At 38.6% G+C, this 16,446-nt stretch overlaps 1 protein-coding gene across 1 annotated transcript in view; it reads right to left on the bottom strand.

Annotated features, from left to right (window-relative positions):
* Positions 1–16,446, bottom strand: part of wnt5b (wingless-type MMTV integration site family, member 5b) — a 76,301-nt gene that overhangs the window by 37,889 nt on the left and 21,966 nt on the right. The window contains exon 2 of the mRNA XM_032589272.1: positions 1,082–1,187. The gene's annotated coding sequence lies outside the window, so the exon portion shown is untranslated. The remainder of the gene's footprint in view (positions 1–1,081; positions 1,188–16,446) is intronic.

The raw sequence follows: 16,446 nt of genomic DNA, 5'->3' as shown, positions 1-16,446 counted from the left end.
GTAACCAGGACATTCAAGATGCCTTTGACAACTTAAATCCTTAAACTTTGATTACAGACATTTTGCTATTTGAAAATCTCAAACTCAAAGCTAAAGCTGATCTTTTCCATGTTTATTCTTTCTAATCTACATGTTTAATAAACAGTGCTCTCCACAATTTGTGGTACCCTTGGTAAAGTTGTGTGGAAAAGTATCACATTTATAGCGTTTATGAAGATTTGGTGATACTGAAAGGACAATCATTAGTACAGTTCTTTAAATCTGAACTAATGGTTCTAGTTATTCTAAACTTCTATAAACTACTAAAGATCAGAACCTCAAAAAAAGCATAAAGCTCTGTTCTTACATCTATGAATCAAAATAGCTGTATGCTATAGAAATATCATACAACAACTGCACTAATCAATATTACATTAGAAGCTGCAGATGTAATTGTAACTTTTTTATTTTAAATAAAGGTAATTTGATCAGGAGGCACTTTTTATTAATCCATGAACATTGCACTTTGTAACTCTTCAGTCATAGCTATCAAACCAACTGTAGTTGATTAAGACTTTTCACTCCGACCTAAACCTTGTAGAGTACTGATATGCTTCAGTACTTGTTTCATAAATATGATCTGAATATGTAAAATCCTTCATGCAGAGCACAGATGAAGTTCCTTCTTTCAACCAGATACAGTCTGATCTGTATCGTTTTACTGAGATTTTATTGGTGCCTTAATTACATTTTTATGTTCTGTTCTTAGTGGTGAGCCACCATGAAGACTCCAAGGCATTTTGCATGTGAAACCTGCAGTCATCATTAACTGATAGACCAAAACAATCTGGTCATCACAATATAGATTCTGGAAGTTCCCAAATGTCATTTCTTTTTCTTCAAAGTGATGCTGGCAAATAGTGTACACACTAAACTAGAAGTATTTCTGTGATTGAATTTTGAAATAAAAAAGTGGCGAGTGCAAGGCAAGGCAAGTGAGGAGGCCTTACATTTTGTAACCATGATAACGTATGTAAATTAAAGGGAAATCAATGACTAAAAAAACGAGTTAAAAATCAAGAGAAGGAGTGTTTTAACTTACTAGGTCTGGGGCTGACAGGAGCTATGCCAGCAGGGGGGCGAGGCGATGGGGAGAGGGTGGAGGGGAAGCACCTCTGTCCTAAAGTTTGCTATAGTCAGCACCAAACCTACAGAGGGGGAAAAAAGAGAAGGCATGTCAGAGAAAGAAAATGTCAGAAAACCAGTGAAATGTGTTAAAAAAGGAGTGCAAAAGAACAGAGAGGGAAAAAATGATGATGGTGAGAAAGAGAGGTAGAGTGAGAGAGGAATTTGTGAGTCACTGTTTAACTGTGGGCTGCAAGAAGTCGGCTAGCCGTGTTAAAATACCGTCTGAGTGCGCACACCCACACACCAAAACTCTTCCATTAGAAAAAAAGGCCTAAACTTCAACAATAGCTGGCAGACGAATACAGAGTATTTATGCAACAACCTATGCCTCTCTCATACCTTGCTGCCCAGCAGGACAAGCTAATTATCTTCAGTTGGATATTTTAGGCAAACACACACATGCACACACTTCAGCTGCACATTTTCTGAGTGTAATGAGCAGTTTCTCAATGTAGGTGAAGAATTTAAAATGTCCGACTTCAACAACAAGGCATAGTAACACCAAAAATAACCAGTATTGGTCTTTGAAAAATCTTGTAGCTCATGAAGATTTCTGAGCACAGCCAACATGAATATTCCTCATCAGCTCGGTGTTATAATATTGCTTTCAGCACATAATTTATATTCTGAAAGCAAGTCAAAACAGATAGCTCAGATTAAGTCTATGGAGATGTTCTAGCAGTCAATATCTTACTTCAACTCTAAATAGTTTGATAATAAGAACGGTGCAACTGCCAATAAATATTGACCTTTTTACTAAATGGAATCCACAACTAGTTATAACAATAGATTATTTGAGAAACATTAGTTTTATATGTAAAGTACTAAAAATAAAGCAGGCTGTTTAGTTTTTGTTAATTTAAATAAAATGTCACACTGATCTTGCCATGTTTACGATGCAATGCATTCTGGGAAGATGATGCATTCTCTCAAACGGTGTGTGTTGACTTGAAGTTGCTTCATTGTCACTTTGCACATCCATTCATTATCTTCCCATTTGTTTTGATTTCATGTTAGCTCCTGCTAATGGTGTTAGCTCTATCTAATAAAATAAACAGTAGATCACAAGCTGATCATGTTTGTTTCAACAGAAAACTCATGAAAATGTTGATGCAGCATCATTTTTGAAGTAAAGAACTTTTATGTATCACAAAACAATTATTAGGTTAATAGGAAAATGTGCAACATATTTAGACTAGTGCTGGATCCCTTTAAAATAACTGAATACCAGAAAATTGACATCAATTTGTTGAGTGCAGTAAATGTTCTGCCATACTATTCTTATTTCTACAGAAAGAAAAATCTATTTTCGCTTTTTCTTGTCATATAAATCTGAGTTTTGTGAAAAGCAAAAAAAAGAAAACAAGCAATTCTGTTCCTTTTAATTCAAGAGTGTTTTACTAATTTTGACATGACAAGATGAACAGTAATGCCAATCTGTGGCTGAAATGTTATTATAGAGGCAGTGACGTTAGATTTACCTGCATTTGTGGTTTTTATTGTTTAGCTATACTCATGTGAATTCATCTAACTTTTCATGTGAAGCATTAGGCATTTTATTCAGAAAACTGTTCCAACAGACTGGATGAGAAGACAACACACTAAATCTTTTATTTAAAGCCATAGGACACTGCTTCATTTGCAATCAAAATGTGGATGTATTCTCTGAATTATATAACAGTCTGGGCTGTAACAATAGGACACTAAGAATTATGCATTACATGATGCCAACTTCTGCTCCACATTCCCACTTCAATCCCAACGAGCAGCATCAGTAAAAAGGCAGGACGGAGAAAGCGGGATTGCAGAATAACACGAGTGTTCTTTTTAGCTTTCTTTGTCTCGCTATGAAACCGCGTACAGCCCTGACACAAATGTGACAGAACCGTAATGCCAAAAACAACCAGGCTCGCGCACGCTCCAATTTGTCAGGAGAGTCGGTGTCTCGGTAGCGTGGGAGGTGTGTTGTGCTTGTGTGTGCTTGTCTTCCTGTGCACGTGTGATTGAAGGTGCATGTGCATAATGCATGCGCTCACAGGTTTGCGTGCCTGTCTCTCTCCATCTCCCTGTCAGCTGAACTTGTCATTCAAGCATCAATAAAGGGAACTTTTCAGCTCTTGCGTCAATATGTTTAAAAATTGTCACGCTCTTTTTAAGCAAAAAAGGAAAAGAAATACCCAAGGAAATAAAATCCCTGCTGCAAACATGTAGTGCATGGATTTTATCAGATATTTTAGAAGAAACAAGCAGATTTGATCATAACAAGAACATTTCAGGGCTCTGCTCATTGCTCTAGAGATTTGGAAATCTCTAGAGCAATGATTCTCAAATGTTTCTACAATAGTGACAGACATTTAATTGGTTAAAGACTGCAAACATATGTTGAAAGGAAAGTAATGATGTGCAGACCTTCATTAAGTTTGAATATTAATGTAAAGTTCAATTATTTGAGTAAACACTATACAGATTAATGACACACACACTGATGTTTTCAAGCTTTTATTTTTGGTACTTAAAATGAATTTTTTGCATCCAAAATATACCTGACAATTAAGATTATAATACCACAGCAGACTTTATAAAAACTAAGTTTAATACGTAGTGAAAGGTTGCTTTTTCCAAAGTTACTTTTATTCTGAAAAACAAAATAATTATGACATAGAGTCTGCAAAGTTGGTTTTACTGGATCTCAATGCTGCGTTGAATACAATTAACTGGTGGTCAAAGAAGAGTTGTTTAAACTCAGATCTGACAACTACAGAAAAGAAAAGAACGGGGGAAGATTTGGATATTAAATCTGAGCAAACAGAAGAAAAACAGCGAGAATTTAATAGTAAGAAGTAGGCCTGTCACGATAGCAAATTTTGCTGAGCGATTAATTGTCTCAAAAAATTATTGCGATAAACGATAATATTGTTTGAAGACCTTTTTACACTGATTTAATGGAAATGACGTAATAATGCATGCGATTTCCTGTCAAAGATAGATACACTTTATTTTCAAAAGAATATTTAACACTGGAACTGATAAACTAAATAAACAAAACAACCAAAAACAAAATGGATTCTCAGTCTCCATTAACAAAAAATGTACTTGATAAAAACTAAACAACATAAAGCCACAGTGGAAATAAATACTGCATTCAACCCAAAGAGTGCAGATTATGAAGTGTGTATACTATGTTGCCCTTCAGTAATAATTAGATTTAAATAGAGAAGATGGGCACATCGACTACCTGATGCAATAGTTCACACTACATGATTTTTTGCTCCTATTTTTCCCCTTACAACAATCTTAGCACGTTGGTCTTTCTAAGATTGTGTGGTGTGTTACCGTAGATCCTCGTTGCCGCTCCGATCTAAATCAGGGTTTTTTCCCAGACTGGGATCTTAACGCAGCCTGTTGAAAGTGACAGGCAGCCAATCAGAAAGCGCGGATTCTCCTCGTGTTTTCTGAGGGGAAATTACGTCTGGGAATCCCAAACAGCTGACACGGCGCAACCCGAAGTCCAGCCGCCTTGGAAACAACATTAATGTTTATTCAACATGCAAAGAATATAGAAATGACAAGGAGAGGAGTTGGAAATTGCTACCGCAGTTGATAAACCCGGTAACTTTTCAGCTGTTCTTCGTTAACGTGACGTAAATATGTTCTAATGATTTTCATTCAGTCAGGACTTTACGCTGACACTAGCCACATGCATTGCAGGTAGATTGTAGTAAAGCATTGATTAATGCCTGGTTTTAAAATTAGTTCACTGGACTTGTAGCCATTATTTTGTGCCCATTGTTGGACACCACACGGCAGGATCGAACCCGATCAAACCGTTATATCTAGGATTTCTGTCGGCTAATGTGTGGTCTGTCAGGTTTTGAAAATGGGCCGACAATCGGCCGACAGCTCTAAGATCGTGTAGTCTGCGCTGGGCTTTACACTAAGGAAATGAGGAAGGGAGGATCAGTGGAGAGCACCGGAGTTGAGCCTTTTTTCATTCGGTGTCATCAACAAAAAGAGAAAAAGGTCGGGAGAGACGATAATGCCGATAATTGAAATGACGTCGATAGTTTTAATTTATTGTACGATTAATCGATTTATCGTTTATCGCGACAGGCCTAGTAAGAAGTAACATTAAGAAAACCACATTACAGGTTTTATTTCTCAATTTATATTCAGTTGTTTTGAGGCAAAGGAAGAGATTTTAAGTTGTGATATTGCATGAAATAGTCACAATTAAATGTATGAAGGGTGTATCATTTTGTACAAGAATCAAAACTGAGTCGGACCAGGTCCTGGTCAGCCCACATTATGCCAAACTGGATATCCAAACCATGAGGACATTTCCATCATAGAGTTATTTAATATTCAGCGTATAAAAGGCATTACTGAGACAGAGTAGCACTCTTATCACTCAGTAAGTGAATTACAGTCAATTTGCATGCTGAGTGAATTTAACAGAGACCTAGAGCATTGAAGCACTGACTAAAGGCTTATTCCCATCTGTTTTTGGCTTGGCTCATAAGTCAGTATCTATTTGCATTAGAATAGATTTTTTGCAGTATTTTTAAGGTCTTTATGTTTGTAAGGAAAACAAGGCTGAATTAGTTCTGTAAAAATTCAATAGAGGACCAAGCTATTAAATATGCAGTGGATGTACTTGTAACCTTGAAATGTTTTGTCATAAATACTTTTGATTTGATTTATTGATTTAGCCGTTCCCAATTCATTTACATGCACCTATTTTGGCTATTAGTAAAATGTATCTACATTCAACAGATAAGATGTTACACAGGTTAAAAATCTTTAATAACTTATGAAGAAATGAAATGGTTTTCAGCAAAGCATGTGTTTAGGAAAGGCTGCATCCTTGTAGTCACGCAAATCAAGATTCCTTTGTTTAACCTTGGACTTTTTCTGTGAACTTTTAAAAGATTTGAAAGTGGAAAAAAACACTTCAAATGAATTATTCAAAGGAAACCCATGTATGAGAATTTAAATAGCAAGTATTTTGCCATAAATTGTCTTTTACATTCGGATGCAAATGTTAACTGTAAGGATTGCCAGTAAATTTTGTTTAGCAAATCAGCACCTATAATAAATACAAAAAACAGTGCTTCATGACATCATTGTTTAACTTCAACTTAATTTTGGTTATTTGATTATTAGCTGAAGTTTTGGCTACACAACAGCACAAATAAGAAGGGTGAGATATTTCACAAACTGGTAGATCAAACCAGCTCTTGTGTCTGGGATCAAGTTGTTTGTATCTGTAAAGAAAATGTAGTTTCGTTTTAAGGGAGCAGTCAGATGGGCTGGTAACAGTGAGATAGCTAGTGTGCCAGAAAGAGGTTAAAAAAAATACAATATTTGAAGAACTTCGGTGAAAATGAGACATGGGAGCAGAAATGAGAGAAAATACGGGAGGAAACCGAGTGTGGAATACAAAACAAGGGCTACATTTACACCAGGTGTGTACATCTCGTCCCTCTGGTCCTTCTGGCTGTCTTCTCCTATTGATTAGCTCATATTGATCTGGCCTGACGCACACACAACATGCTCCACTTGATTTAGCCAGATTTTGACACAGGGGACACAGGGGTACATTGTTAGCACGTATGCAACCCCTCTACCCCCACACCTAACCTCCAAAGACAGACACAAACATTTTTAAGCCTCCTATAAAGGGCAAGACACACATGCCACACAGCAAACACTTGTGTTGCCTGTTTGCTGGTGTGCATTGGTTCTCTGGTAGGAAAAGCCAACAGCATGTATAAGACAGGTTGTGGGAGAAAAATTCAACTCTTGTTCAAATCTGATTAATCTAATTTTCCTGGAACTTGTTGGATTCGGTCTTTGAATCTCGTGTGGAATACCACAGTTTTCCAATTTTTTCTGGCAAATGTTGGAGAAAAGAAACTGTTTAAACTTTGTAACCCTTTCCTCTTCTAGGCTGATAGCTCTCAATTACCAAAATTGTTCCTAAATAATATTTAAATTGGTTTAATGTTCTGAAACAAGTGTGACAACAGTGCAAAAACATTTTAATCCGGAAATGTGAAATGCAAACACTTTTTCACACCTCTGACCTTCTGACTATTCTTCTTACAGGATTTCAACATCTTTGTTTTAAGAGTATTTGGGAACATTTTCAACTAACAAAGAACCAAATATGAAAACCATCAGAATAGTTATGTTGTGGTGGCTCTAGCAGTATCAGACTAGTACGGTTATTAAACACAATCCTGAGTTTGTAAGGACAATGTAATATTTTATTTGTATCCATCTTCAAGCTTCTCCAGTCAGATCAGAAACTTATGATACTGTCTTTGCCTGCAGAGCCGCCTTTGGAGCCCTTCACACACACAATTTCATTTCAGCAATATAAATAAATACTTTTTACAGGACTGAACATACAATATTGAGCTGGTAGAGTGGGACATGTTACACCATCCAGCAGAAGACATCAGACGTCACAATCGAGATTTCAGCCCGACAATACCACAACATGCTTCACTGTAGTAAAGTAATAAAAGGAAAATTAAAGCAAAGGAAAGAAAATAAATGGACCAAAAGTTTAGGCTGTTAACACTCATAACTAGACTGAACAGGTGGAGAGAAGGATGAGGAAAAGAAGAAAGGAAGCACTCAACGGTCAGGAGCAAGACAGTCAAACGTGTTTCACAGCTGCAGGATTTTAATCAGGAAGTTTAGATTGAAATTTGTTGTACGTTGTTTTTGGTCAGGAGAATGGGAGTCATTGCACCTTTCTCAGTGAGGGAAAACAGATTAAAGTGTACGGCTAAAGACTGAGTCCATGATGCTTTACAATTTTAGAGCTGTGAACCTGGCTGAATCAATGGTGTCAAAAACTAAATAAAAGATTCAAATATGACACAGAGCTGTAGCAAGTGATGGAATAACCACAATGGGATATATTTTTAGGGATTACAAGGACACCAACACTGACAAATTCTCACTTTGATATTTTGCAAGGACATTTTTTTGTAATGTTTGCACCTGTCCACATATTTTCTCAGAGGTCATTTTGGGGTTTTTTCTTCACTGTTGCTGAAGGAGCAACAGTGAAGGTGTATTTAAGCTTTTTCCCCACTTTGTTTTCATGCCTTAAATCTAAGAAGACTTCTATGTTGCAGTAGGGTTGCTTTATTTAAAACAGAAACCATTCAGTCATTACTTTCTGGTGGTGATGTAGGTGCTTGATTTTACTCTCCGCAGAAATTGGTTATTTTATTGTTTTCTGTTTGAGTTGATGATCAAAAGACGATGTATTAAAATTATTGGCTCACAATAACATTTTTTTGTATGAAACAAACCAACATTCCCAGTCAAACATCGACAGCTGCTGCAGCTGTAGCCTGGGGGCAGTAGCTCAAAGAAATGGGTTTGGTCAACAGCACGAACGCTCAGCCTGGCTGGGAAAAAAGGCTGGGAAGGTGAATTAGTAATGGTCTACTTTAAGAAAAAAAGAGATTTAATAATACGGTCAGGTAAAGGTGCCCTTGAGCAAAACATCTCACCTCCAGCTGCTCTTGGGCTGCTCAGAATCGTCTTCAGACGAGTGTATTGTTAAGGGCAGCTCCCAGTGTGATTGTGAGCTGAAGGTGAAGAAGGCCGAGGTTCATGACTTCACGTGTTCTCATTGGATTAACGGTGCTGGACGTTTGATTCATGATCGGGCCTGCATGGCAGCAGGCGGCCTCTGAAAATACACAAACTCACTTTCATACAGAAGACATAAACATGTCTATTCTCCGTCCATGGCTGTAATGCTAGCCTTTTCCTTTCCCTCTTTGTCTATGGATGGATGTAGGGATCCTTCTCTCCTTTTGGTCTTCCACTCAGATGCAGAAACACTCACTCAGAAGTACAGTGCATGCACAGCCACACAAGACCTGCTTGCACAGAGGCGCACACACTCTGCCTTCTGCTGCTGTGATGGCTCTGAGCTGTCAAAACATTCCCGCTTTCTCTGCCTCTCTCTCTCTCACACACACACACACACACACACCCACACACACACAAAAGCAGCTTGACTGCGCTTGTCTATGCAGGTTCACAGAGGCTGCTGTCTGTCCAACCTCATTCTTGTCCTTCTCCTTTCTGCTCTCACTGCCTCCTCTTCATTTCTGTCTCAGAGCATCTTCCTCAGCCAGTCGTCTCCATGAAGATCTGCATGCGTTTGAAATTTATGAATGGAGCAAGCCGTTAAAATGCCCGGCACCACCTATTCACACCGGTTAGTTTCAAACCGAGGCAGATAAAAGTCGTCTACCTTTTCTTTCACTGGAAAATACATCAACAATGTAGCAAATCATGACTCAACTCACAAAATAACGTCGTAATTTTAAATGGTATCTGTAGATGAGTCATTCACAACTGTGATATTTTACATTACTTGGGCAAAAATACTCAAAATCTAATAGACTGAACAGTTTACACAATATTAGAGAAATAAATATCACAAAAACATCGACTCACTTCTGGGTGCATAACGTCGAAGTAGTAAATTACATTAAATAATCCAACTTCTTTCACTCTTTTGATTATAAAAACTAAGTTGCACAAAGACCTTACAGGTTATCAAGTATTCGTTTAAGTCTTTACACAATTTTCAAAGTATAATTTGGGGACTTATGACCAAAAGGCAATTTTGTTAGAAAATTTGTTAGGGTGAGAATGGATGGGGAAATGAGAAGTTGATTGTCAGAAAATCCGCCTCAATCCTTTCAGCATCTGAATGGGGAAGAGCATGTTGGGTCCGATCCAAATGTAGTACCGGCTGCTCACCAGGACCTGCAGGTTCTGCAGATAAGCAGCTCTCTTTTAGACCAGGTGAAATATACATCTGAACAGCACGGCTTCGGTTGCACCATGGGGTTCAATTTCAGACAGAGCAGAGAGACCACCAGCGGTGGTGGTCTCTCTGCTCACTGAGTTTTATTTAAACATAAACTTGGCGTTGCAGCAAGAGTCCATCTGAGGATTAGTCCTGGTTGACTCGCTCAAGTAACAAAAGCTTTCTTCGGTGTTCAGCTCTAACAGTTATTGCAGAACGGCTCTTGCTTCGCTCTGCACTACATGTCAACAAGGATCAACCAATCAAAAGTGAACTTTGGGTCAGAATGAGATTTGTTTTACCAAACCAGTAAGTTAAAGGTAATCTGAAGTTGGCTAATCCGAGCTTTTCCTCTCGGCAAGGCTTGTAGATTTGCAGCTCGATTATGTTCTTCTCTTATAAAGAAGTCAAACGTAGATCCAGACGGCTTTATACAACAGCGCAACAAAACAACAGCCTGGAGTATGACAAAACTAGCTTAAATGCTTTGAAAAAGATGCTTTGTTTTGGCCAAAGTAAAGGTTTATTGAGACTAACCTGTGGGAGTGATGAAGGAAGAGAATCAGTGGAGATCAAGATGAAGACAGTCCTGTTTTCTGCCAAGGACAATGTCTTAAAAGTCTGGAAAATCAGGGCAGACCGTTGGCCCATCTGTTCTGAAAGCATTTTTAATGACCTGTTTATCTCTTCTTCAGGATAAATTTCCACTCTTAATCTGGACATACTTCCTAGAATCCCTTTCGTGCTGCACACTAAGCAACGTCTGAGAGAATCTGATTTTGCAGAGGCCTCTTCTATTGTCTGAAAAACTCAAGTCTCGAAGGCATAATTTCAGGGGAAAATGTGAGTTTTCAAATGCAGCCATCAACACAACAGTGTATGTCAGAAACTCAGCTGCCAGAATAAAACGCCGACATTTTCAGTTTCTGCAAATCACAAAAAATACAACAACAGTTTTAACATTTGAGCCAAAACAAGCGAAAGTTTGTTGTTTTAGCCAAACACTTTCCTCCAAACATCAGCCAGGTTTTGTTGAATAAATCCTACCAGGTTTAGACCAAACAGGAAAACGGTAAGGTAGGGTTTCTTTAAAAATTCATTAGAAAGGCCAGTTGAAAGCTGACTAATTCAGTTGTCGAAGAATGAGCTGAAATTAAATGGGTTCTATTTAAGGTTTCAGTGGGAAATTCATAAAAAATACTACATTTTTAGTCTACCTCACATGTACAATTTGAGAAACAGGATGTCATGTCTATTTTTAACACTGTGCAAAGCAATTTAGTTAGTTTAGTTAACATACGTATTTACAGTTGCACAAAGGAATTTGATCCTACACGCTTAATCACAACCCCATCAACACATCAGTAGAAATCTCTATTGCTAAATATAGTTCATTTGTTCAACGTTTAATATTTATCCATGCTTTTATGCTACTCAAATCATTTTAATGACATCCAACACATTTGTCAAATTTTCACTTTGAAGAAGTTTAGGTTGGTGAACTAGTTAGTTTAGAGAGATGCAGATGAACAGCTGCGTTTGATTATTTGCTGTGTTGTAAACTTTGATTTTGCAGCGGTCACAGTAAACCACATCTCTGAAGAAATGTATTAATGCTTATTTACAACTTCTGGCTTCTACTTTAATGATTCATATTATGTGTTAATGTGCTAACTTTGGTTTGGGAGGAGATCCACACCGACATGTAAAGAAACCCAACTTTCCTGTTTAGCATAATTCTCTCTCTCTCTCTTTTTTTGCTTCGTTTTTCCCCAATTTCTACTACTGCTGAAAAAAAAGCCTCTCACATTTCAGAGTGAACTTACTTGGACAATTAGAGCTGGACTTTGACAATTGTGACAAAATCTTCTCCAATTGTAAACCATTTTCCCACACAGTTGAACAAAATAAAACAATTTAATCCACTAGAAAGCAGATACAATCTGCTATATGGCCGGTTTTTTGATGTCAACATGGCGTCTACTCTGACTTGTACCAAACCGAGGGTCCTAATAAGGGCAAATCTTCTTCAAAATAGTAAGTGATTATGTTCTACTCCTGTTTTTGCCATTTTAAGTTGGAATAAACTGAGCATGTTTTAATTTATTTTATAGAAAAAAGTCAAAAGTTAGTCCCCTTTTTAATGAAAACACAATTTCACAGAGTGCCCTTATTTTTTCACACAACTGTATCCAAACGCTACAGCACTGTGCATCCCAACAAAGAGGATATTAATGTTTGATCCAGCGCCTCCTTATTAAAAATGACTGAGGCTGGTGGTAAACTGCTGCTGCTGCTGGCCTTACTTGTACAATGACGCACGGTTAGCATTTTATAACTGCAGATGTAATTTTTCCTCCAGAACAACAATACATCCTGATAGATATTGTTCTGCTCTTTCTCTTGCTCTGATTTGCTTCTGTTTTGTTCGCTGGCTCTGTTACACGTTCACACACAATCGGACTCCCACACACGAGCATCGAGTGTTTGGCCTGCAGGGTTTGCACAGCAGGGAGGAATCAACCATATGGCAGACATGAGGATGGAGCCAAATCTGGCTTGTACACATGCTCTGTGGCCGTGTTGCTCTGTGTGTTTTGTGTGTTCAGCTGATGGCAGCCTGCACTTAAATATATATCAGGGCCAGTAGTAGCCGTAAGGTGAACGCTGTGTGGTTTTCACTGGAAGGCTGCCGAACAAATGAATGAAAACCACTCTCCGTTCCATAGCCTGCCACCGTGCCCTTGAGCAAGGCATTGAAGCTGCTGCATAAAAGCCTCATTGTGAAGGGAGTACAAATAATGTGAAGGAAATGTTTTATATGCATTCATGTTTAAAAGTCAGACTTTTTTTTTTTTAGATACATGTTGCAAAACTGCTTTTCATTTTAAAAAGATGTGATAAAAAGTATTTAAACTAATAATGCATACAGGCTATAGGTGTTATTTAAGGTGAAGCTGAATAAGTAAGAGGTATTTATTCCATCCACCCTTAGATGAGTTGTCTTAGTTTTGAAATTCTTTCCAGAAAGAAATTTTTGCTCATCACTTTGGCCAAATAGTTTCGTCTTTTCTTCATCTGATCGTTAACATTTTCTCGTGGAGACATTTAATCTGTGTTCATAGCTTCAAATGAGTGCAGTCATCCTGGTCTTTCAGCAATTTTAGGCTGCAGTAGTCTGTAAGGCTGCAGGTTTCAAGGCTGGTTTTGGACATTGGAACTGATTTCCTTTCATCCTGCAGTGAAAGTTTGGATCAGATGGTTGAAACTTGGACATTTCTAACAGGAAAGTGACCAAAAGCAAAAAAAAACCTCAGATCAGATGTTAATTCGATAGACCTTTTTAGGCATTAATAATATTGAATCTTAACTGATTTAATGGTATATTCAAAGTTGAGGATTTTACGTTTAATCAACATTTAACAGCGATTGTATGTCTACAAACCAAAGTAAATGCTTACAAAATGATTCTAGCAGCCTGGAGAAAACAAAACCACAATAAAAGTTTAAATAAAATAAGTTGATCCAAGTAGGTTTCAGCTTTGTGTTAATACATTTCAAATGGTATTGCTTCTAAAACTACAGCAATATCTTTTATTTCATGCCTCTAATTTGTCAATATCCTTCTTTTCCACCTGAAAATATGCTCCAGGTTTTATTTCTTTGGAAATATAGGAAGGTCTGACTTCTCTAACTTTGAAGCAGAAGTGCATCAGCAACCACAGCATAGCAGTCTCTATTGGGATTATGCTATATTCATACTTCCTATATTTGCCATCCCATGTGGAGAAGTGGTAACACATCTCCCTTGCAGCACTGAAAAGGCTTATTCTGCATGCATATCTGCTGCCTACAAGAGAATGCATCTAATTTAATTGTGTGGCCCATGTAAGCATGTTGTACATAAACCATTTTGGCTGCCGGTGTGTGGGAGACTTCTGGTGCATGGAGGTTTTAGTTCATGCTTGAAATGCATTTATTCATGTTGCCCTTTACTGTGCATGTGTGTTGCATGCTCAAACCACTTCTTGCATCCTGCATGCATGCTCTGGTAGATCCTCCGCTTACATGTGTAGCTGTAAGTCAGACTATAGCGTTCCTATATTTATCTCCAACTTCTCCCCTTCTCATCAGTTCTTTTCTCTTTGCTTCATCGCTTCACCGACTCCCCTAAAAAGCAACGGCGAAAAAAAAGAAATATGTGCACGCCCGTGTTCGTAAGATGGTTTTAAAAAATGCATACATTCTATAAGAGGGAGGAGGAAACAGAGCGTAGTGTGGGGAAAATACTGCCTCTGTGTGCCCCGTGTCAGTCGACTTGACATCTGATCTTGCTGACTGTGGTAAAGAAGAAAGCGCTGAAAGTACTGTGTGTGTGCGTGAGGGTGTATGCACGTGTGTATGTTTTGTGGCCTGGATGTGTCCTCCTTTCTATGTGGGTGGTGAGAGGAGGTAGTAAGGGAATAGGGTGTGTGAGTGCATTTAGTTTAAGTGTCAGCATGCCAGTGTGTGTGTGGCAAGCAGGAAGAAAAGAAGAGGGAGGCAGAGGAGGAGAAGCTGAAAGATGGATGGCAGGGAAGGCGAAGAGAGGAAACAAGTCAAAGAGAAGAACAAGGGAGAAACATCTGAGAGAAAAGTGATAGAAAAACATGAGAGATGCTAAGCTTTGTTAGGGTATAAATGTTATATGAACTGCGATAAGTTATGAATGAAAGAGTCCTTCTGACAAATAGTCAAGCTTAATCAGTCATACATATGCATTTATGGTTGATTGCAAGCCCCTCTAGGCTTCATCTATCGGTATCAGAAGTCATTTTGGCTCTTTCTTCCTTATGTGTACTTTAATGTTTTTCCTGTTGTTTTTGTGCATCAACAGCGAAGTGTGTTGCTGATGAAAATGTATCAATATTTTACTCCACAACTTCTGGAATTGCAGGCTTGACGTGCAAAACAAAGGGGAGAATTGGCTGTGACAGCTGGATGCAGATCTAGTTCACCAGAAGGAAAGTCTTTGAACATCGTGGAGAGAAAAGAAACTTCACTTTGTTCCGATGAAAGTTCATCCATACAGTGAATTTTACAACAACTATCTTTGGTGTATTTTATTGGAATCATATGTGAGAAATGCGCCCAAAGCACTTCATATTTGTGAAAAGGAAGGAAAACGTTACAAACGTTTCAAATGTAAATACAAATCTTTGTGCATTTGTGTTTAGTCCAGTTCTTTGTAGAAGCGCCTTTAGCTGCAACTACAGGAGCAAATGTTTTGAGCCAACTCACCGTTTCAATAATTCCTCTAACAATACCTTTCCTGAAAAAAACAACAACTTTCCTCTATGAAAGAGAAATAACAATATGTTAATACCCATCCATCCATTTTCTGTTCACCCTTGTCCCTAATGGGGTCGGGAGGGTTGCTGGTGCCCATCTCCAGCCATGTTCCAGGCGGGAGGCGGGGTACGCCCTGGACAGGTCGCCAGTCTGTCGCAGGGCAACACAAAGACATACAGGACAAACAACCATGCACACACACACACACACACACCCCTAGGGAGAATTTAGATAGACCAATTAACCTAACAGTCATGTTTTTGGACTGTGGGAGGAAGCCGGAGTACCCGGAGAGAACCCACGCATGCACAGGGAGAACATGCAAACTCCATGCAGAAAGACCCCGGCCGGGAATCGAACCCAGGACCTTCTTGCTGCAAGGCAACAGTGCTACCAACTGCGCCACTGTGCAGCCCAATATGTTAATACATCTAGTATATTCTATAGTGTATATTATTGACAGGACTTTTAAAGTAAAGAGTTGACAGCGGCACGTACATGAATGCAGACAGGCCTATTGATTTTTGTTGCCACATAAAGAACGACTATAGCTCTGTGGCCACTTCCTCCTCCTCTTCCTCCTCCTCCTCCTCTCCTGTCATGCATATGACCTGTTTTCACCTCCCCTTCACCTCCACCTTTCCCATCATCTAGCATTATTAAGCTTTTTCTTTTCTGAAATCATCTCACTTAAATTGTCTATCATAGCATTCCTCATGCTCTCTGTTCCATCTTTCCCTGTCATCTCTTTCCTCCCGTCTACTTTCCCTCCCTCAGAGCATCCCTGAACCAAATCTAGGGAGGATAAGCTGACAAACAGAGAGGGTTTTTGGTTGCTGCATATGTACACAGACATGCCAAAGTGGCTACATTTTGAGATAAAACAGGACAAATAAGAGAATGTAGCACAGGTCCCTAAGAGAGCGAGGAACTGGAGGAAACAAAGATGTCCCACTGTGTTTAGAGGCGTTGGCAAAACCGCTCCAGAGTGACGCCAATGTGTGCGCAAAGGAGAAAACTAAATAAATAAATAAGAAGAGAAGGTAGAAAATGCAACAGAGGAATTAAAAGGCAACATAAAACAGAGTCTT

Source organism: Xiphophorus hellerii, chromosome 17 (genome assembly GCF_003331165.1).
Source record: "Xiphophorus hellerii strain 12219 chromosome 17, Xiphophorus_hellerii-4.1, whole genome shotgun sequence".
Classification (NCBI taxonomy): Eukaryota; Metazoa; Chordata; class Actinopteri; order Cyprinodontiformes; family Poeciliidae; genus Xiphophorus; species Xiphophorus hellerii.
This window is presented reverse-complemented; position numbering and strand designations above follow the sequence as displayed.